Source organism: Mesocricetus auratus, unplaced genomic scaffold (genome assembly GCF_017639785.1).
Source record: "Mesocricetus auratus isolate SY011 unplaced genomic scaffold, BCM_Maur_2.0 Super-Scaffold_100027, whole genome shotgun sequence".
NCBI classification, from domain to species: domain Eukaryota; kingdom Metazoa; phylum Chordata; class Mammalia; order Rodentia; family Cricetidae; genus Mesocricetus; species Mesocricetus auratus.
This window is the reverse complement of record NW_024429208.1, coordinates 3,167,068-3,173,936: the sequence shown is the minus strand read 5'-3', so window position 1 is coordinate 3,173,936 and position 6,869 is coordinate 3,167,068. Positions and strand designations below refer to the sequence as shown.

At 45.3% G+C, this 6,869-nt stretch overlaps 1 long non-coding RNA gene across 1 annotated transcript; it reads left to right on the top strand.

The window, feature by feature from the left end:
* Positions 1-1,871: 1,871 nt before the first annotated feature.
* LOC121134267 lies at positions 1,872-6,397 on the top strand. The gene is made up of 2 exons (XR_005871336.1): positions 1,872-1,955; positions 5,786-6,397. It is a non-coding gene; the product is annotated as an uncharacterized LOC121134267 (long non-coding RNA).
* The last annotated feature ends 472 nt before the right edge of the window (positions 6,398-6,869 follow it).

Genomic DNA, 6,869 nt, shown 5'->3' with positions numbered 1-6,869 from the left:
GAACACTTTAAGTGGGGCTTAATGGTCCTCACCAGTAGGAGTATGGAAGATGGTGGTGCTGAGAGTGCTTTGAACTGTGAGGGCCTGACTCAGGAGGTTTCAGAGGAGAAGAATTTTAGTATGTGGACTAGAGACTGTTCTTGTGATATTTTACACTCTGGAAGCACAGGCAGGTAGATCTCTGAGTTCATGCAACATGGTCTACAGACTGAATTCCAGGACTGGTAAGCTTAGACAGTGAAGGCAACGATAAAAACCAGAATTCTGTTGAAAATGTATGTGAAGGAGGGGCAATGTTCCATCTTCAGGAAGCAGTAGAACTTTTAGCTTATCACACGTGATTATGGCTTTAGAGAGGTGGTTCTAAACCTTCCTAATGCTGCAACCATTTAATATAGTTCCGTATGATGTGATGAACCACAACCATAATGTTATTTTCATTGCAGATTCATAGTTGTAATTTTGCTACTGTTATGGATTGTAATGTAAATATCCTATGGTCTAAGGATACCCCTTGTGAATGGAGTTTTCAATACCACCCCAAAGGGTCCTGACCACAGGTAGAGAAATACAGCTTTAGAACAATTATATGAGAAAGGGGTTATAGAATCTTTCTCCACAACTAAAGAAAGGTGATGAGGCCAGGCAAGGGCCATGGTTGTTTGTATTTGGATGTTCAAAGAGTTCAATACATGAAGTCGAATAAATAAATGAATGAGTAAATGAATAAATATTTTATTAATTCTTTGACAATATCACACAATATATTCTGATCTTATTTACCCCACAATCCTCCCCCTAACTCCTTCCAAATCTACCCTCAGCTCCCTACCCATACCTTTATGTCCCCTTTCTTAAAAAAGAAAAGAACCCATTGACTCTCCTTCAAGATTTTCACAATTAATGTCTGAGCCTTACAACATTTCGAGTCTACACAGAATGCACGTTAGCCCCATGAACAGGTTGGCCAGAAATTGCCTTGTTTGGTGACCATCATGATTTACATCCATCATCCCTTCATGAAAAACACTGGAAACCTGGTGATTGAGAGACTGAACTTCCAGCACAGGGGAATCACAGATTTGACAAAGAGTCTCAGGTCAGAGCAGGGCTAACAAAACTTGATTACCACTGCATAACCTGCACACACCTGGGGACAAAGGTCTTGGCACATTTCTGGACAGCTTCATCATTCCTGCACACAGCTTTTTGAGTGAAAGGTCAGCTGGTTTGGGACAAGGAAAACCTTGTGTTTCCAGGGGTCTCTGTACATCACAAGGTGGGCTCTGCCTGCAACTCTATTGTGAATCATCCATGCTGTATGCATTTATTAGTTATTCATCTATGTATTTTTGTGCTGTTCATTCTATAACTCAGGGCCACAGGAATACCAGACAAGAACAAGCTAATAACCCACAAACAAACTCAAGATCAATGATGCAGAGAGTTAAGTAGAAAATAAGATATGGCTACTGTTGGAGCCAGGTAGAAGGCACAGAAGATGGTACCCCACAGCCTGAGTGCCAGCAGTACACCATGGTGACTATGAAGAATCTGAGATGATGAGGCAGAGTGTGAGTTTAGACAATTGAGCTGAGGAAGCAGCATTATCAACAGCGTTCCTCCTCTCAACGGTGATGGTACTTGTGGAAAGATGGAGGAATGACAGGAGAGAAATGTGATGCATGCTCACGGAAATATTCCTGAAACAATTCTAGCTGCTTTCCCAAAGCTAAGTGCTTCCAAAGATGTTTGCACATAGATTGGCAAAGAACAAGGATGGGTCAGGCTGGGAGATAATTGAGGTCTGGATGACCTGGGATTCTCAGCATGAGGTAGGTGAGGCCTCTGTGACCTCACAATTGAACCCTGTCCTAGTAATGCTGGTGGTCTTACCTGATGACAAGCCACAGTCCAGAAGGAGGGCTTGAACCACAGCAGGTGCATGTGACTGGGTAAGTTTGGGCTGTTTTCTGGGATGGACACTACCTGAAATTAATCACCTGAGTGACTCACTCAGTTTGAGGCACTTCTTTATTGAGATCTTAAATGGGGACAATGAAACATAGCTAGGTATTTGAAATGTCCCAGCCTGAGGACAGCTCATCCAAAGAAGGACTAGAAACAGCAGAAGTCAGATGTCTCATAGCAGTGGGACAGGAACCTCAAGACCACATGGAGAGAAACCCCTCCACTCACAGAGAGAGAGGCCTTGGGATGACGCCACACAGTGGATTTGGAACAGGACTCCAGCCTCTGACCTAGCTGAGAAAGACAGTGGGTTCCTGTATGTATGCCCACATTTGACAATCACATGTAGCTTGTTCAGGGAGTGTAGGCAAAGGATCCCTGGCACTGATGTCTGACCTTCCCTGAGAACTCTAGTCCCTGGTGGCAGCAATGTTTTCATTTGCACTAAGATAGACAGCAGCCATAATATGGGAATAGACACCAATGTCACTGTCACAGGAAGCGCCATGGCAGTACTCTCCTTCTAATTCTGTGCTTATACAGGTTTTCACTTGGATGTGTTTAGAGGAAGCTTTAGGCACTGTGGAGGGAGAAATATGCACAGGGTTCCTGGGATGAAGGCCTAATTGAACTTCACTGTGCTATACTGGGAGCAGGGATGATAAAGGATATGAGGCACAATGTGGTTCTTTAACAAGACCTGTGCTATAGCTGTAGAAAAAGCTGCAGGAAGAATCAGTAGGATGTGTGACAAAGAACTAGTGTAACAAGGACTCAGGAAGACAACACCCACATCTCACTGGAGAGGAAACATGGGCCTGGGACAATCAAAGGAGGGAGGCCAGGGCCAAACCAAGAAAATGAGTGTGCCCAGGCCAATCCTGACCCTGAAATAGCCCGGGCCCAAAGCAAGAAGAGATGTGGGCCTGGGCTAACCCCTGACCCTTAAGAAGCCTGAGCACAATTATCCAGAGAATTTGGCCTGGGCCAGTCAAAAGAAGAGGCCTGGGCCAGACCAAGAAAATGAGTGTGCCCAGGCCAATCCTGACCCTGAAATAGCCCGGGCCCAAAGCAAGAAGAGATGTGGGCCTGGGCTAACCCCTGACCCTAAAGAAGCCTGAGCACAATTATCCAGAGAATTTGGCCTGGGCCAGTCAAAAGAAGAGGCCTGGGCCAGACCAAGAAAATGAGTGTGCCCAGGCCAATCCTGACCCTGAAATGGCCCGGGCCCAAAGCAAGAAGAGATGTGGGCCTGGGCTAACCCCTGACCCTTAAGAAGCCTGAGCATAATTATCCAGAGAATTTGGCCTGGGCCAGTGAAAAGAAGAGGCCTGGGCCAGACCAAGAAAATGAGTGTGCCCAGGCCAATCCTGACCCTGCAATGGCCCGGGCCCAAAGCAAGAAGAGATGTGGGCCTGGGCTAACCCCTGACCCTTAAGAAGCCTGAGCACAATTATCCAGAGAATTTGGCCTGGGCCAGTCAAAAGAAGAGGCCTGGGCCAGACCAAGAAAATGAGTGTGCCCAGGCCATTCCTGACCCTGCAATGGCCCGGGCCCAAAGCAAGAAGAGACGTGGGCCTGGGCTAACCCCTGACCCTTAAGAAGCCTGAGCACAATTATCCAGAGAATTTGGCCTGGGCCAGTCAAAAGAAGAGGCCTGGGCCAGACCAAGCAAATGAGTGTGCCCAGGCCAATCCTGATCCTGAAATGACCCGGGCCCAAAGCAAGAAGAGATGTGGGCCTGGGCTAACCCCTGACCCTAAAGAAGCCTGAGCACAATTATCCAGAGAATTTGGCCTGGGCCAGTCAAAAGAAGAGGCCTGGGCCAGACTAAGCAAATGAGTGTGCCCAGGCCAATCCTGATCCTGAAAATCCCAGGCCCAAAGCAAGAAGAGATGTGGGCCTGGGCTAACCCCTGACCCTAAAGGAGCCTGAGCACAATTATCCGGAGAATTTGTCCTTGGCCAATCAAGAGAAAGTGGCCTGGGCCAGACCAAGAAAATGAGTGTGCCTAGGACAATCCTGATCCTAACAATGACGAAATTTTGTCACAAAAAACTAATGTAATATCAGCACAGATTAATCCCCTCCCAAAGAAGCCTGAACCCACTGCCAATCTAAAGTTAAACAACACCGTGGTTGTACTTTGTACCATGAGGTTCTCTGAACAAGGCCTTAATTTCAGTTCTTATTTTACACCTAACCAAGACATCAGTGCACACTTGTCAAGTATAGCCTTGGACTAACCCTCTATGCTTCCTATAATGATTGATATAAGTGACATTCTGAGTACCAGATGTGTGGCTCTCACACACACACTTCATTCAACCCAACATCTTCAACACGCTAAAAAGGATGACAACATTGCCATAAAGTGCCAAGGACTCACCTAAATAATCCAGTAACATGGATGCACCTTACCAAAAAGGGTGTTACAATGCACCCTGCACCTTATCTTGACTGACTTTTTTTTAAAGAAAATTTCTCATACTCTAGCCATAGACTGCTCACCAAGAATCTTGGGCAAACCCAGAACTTGATCTGATTAACTGAAATCTGGATGCATTATCCCCTCCAAGAAGGGGAACTTGATAATGACTTGATTATTGATACAGGTTCAAGGCCATAAGCAGACCTGAAAGGAAACCTAGCACCTCCTTGAACCCTAAGTAACTGGACTAATATTACATGGTGTGTGGACCACACCCTCTAGTCAACCCAGTACAAGATCCCACCACAAAGGAGGGAGTCTTTAAAGGGACAATATATCACCTTAATGACCTAAGGAAAAGGACATATCTATGACGCCGACCTGGTCTGAGGTCAGGCATTATCTCACTTCAAATATTTTTGGACAAACCATAGCCTCATTTGTGACCCAGATCAAACCTCACCTTAATGACCAAAGGAAATGGACATACCCATGACGAAAACCTGGTCTGAGGCCAGGCATTTTCTCACGTCAATTTATTTTGTTTTACAAATAGCCTCATTTGTGACCCAATCCATGCTATTGCACTTAGAAATTTGGACTCAACCACAACCATTCTTGCACTGATGATTGACATCACATCATAGACCATGAACTGTCATCAATGCTAATCTAGATTCTTCTTTGTGGTACCACTGTAGTTTGTGAGATGTACCTGCTATTCTTCCAACACATCCAACAAACAATCTCACAGCAGATGGATTAAGACCTCATTGCTCTCTAGTAATCTGAGCCTCACATAAACATCAAATAACAATAACACAGCTTGGGATCAAGGGTGTGTGGGCCGCACCCAGCAAATCCTCTGTGCCCAGGTCTTCCTGTATGAGGACTTTCAGAGAGCAAGGATGAAAAGCTGACGTGAAGTCTGACCAGGGCCACACCTACTGCTCCAAGAAGGTTGAACACACATTAACACCATGAGTGAGGTGTCTGAAGAATGGCATACTCTGAGTACCTTCTACTACCTGGGTCTAGCTTAAATGTTAGGGTATGTGGGCCGTACCCTCTCTCCATAGGACCCAGTGATACACTCACAGCAAGGGAGCAAGGACTATGCAATGACCTTTAATGGAACAAGGAACCACTCTCCTTAATATCAAGAAGAATTAGATAGCACAGGGTCTTATTGTGATTCACCTGAAACCCGCCCCCCACCATTCCATCCATCAAAAATCTTGGATTCCTAAACAAGGGTTCTGAAGCTGATGACTGAAGGACGATCAAAATCAGTGTGGGCTGGGGGCTAACTTAGTACCAAGAAGCCTGAGTCAAGTTTAACTTTGACAGTTGTAGTCCTCATTCTCTCTTCATCACACCCAGGAGATTTCTTATGTTGGAGGATCGGGAGCACAAGCCATGGCCATCTGGACATCTAGACCACACGAGATAAACAGTCTGGGCAGACACTGGCATGATGGGTGTGTGGGCCGCACCCGGGAGTCACTGTGTGCCCAACTGCTACCTGGACTTCAAGAGATCCAGGACAAGATGATCTCATGTTGTTAACACCAACACCTCAGAGGAAACTGGAACCACCACAAGGTCCAACACAGGCTTCAAGACCTAGCCACTCTGTTGACCTTGACCCTCAACTTGGCCGCTCCGTTGACCTTGACCTTCAATTTGATATGATTAAAAACATCAAGTAACTTAACAATGTGATGACCCTGGAGTACAGACACAATTTTAATGTGGATGTCTAGTAGAAAACACTGAAATCCACACTCTGGTGGAAACTAGACATAGTTCCTTATGTTTCTTTAGTGTCACCAGAGCCTACCTAGAAGAAGCAAGACTTATACCCTGATTTCTATAGATCTTTACCTTTATCTTATGTACCTAACACAGTGTCATCTTACAATATTCTTTGTCAACTATTTCCTGCCCTACCATTATGTATATAGTCTTCAATAAATATAAGGTTTCATTGTGTCCTAGTGTTTCAATTGCTGTGAAGAGACACCATGACCATGGCAAATCTTATAAATGAAAACATTTATTGGGGTGACTTGCTTACAGGTGCAGAGGTTCAGACCATTACCATCATGGCAGGGAACATGGCAGCATGCAGGCAGACATGGTGCTGGAGGAGTTGCTGAGAGTTCTGTATCTTTCACACAACCGGAAGTCCACTGATACTGGGGGGGGGTCCTGAGCATAGAAAACCTTAAAGTCCACCTCCACAGTGACACATTTCTTCCAACAAGGCCATACCCACTCCAGCAAAGCCACTCCTCCTAATAACACTCGCTATGAAATTTGGGGACTAATAGCATTTAAACTACCACAATCTTCCTCCATGGCTTATCCATAAACCTGTATTTTGACTGTTCCCTCTATTTTTGCCTGATGGTTTTCAATCTTTGAATTGAACTTGAGAACAGGCTGGGATGTAGATAGATAC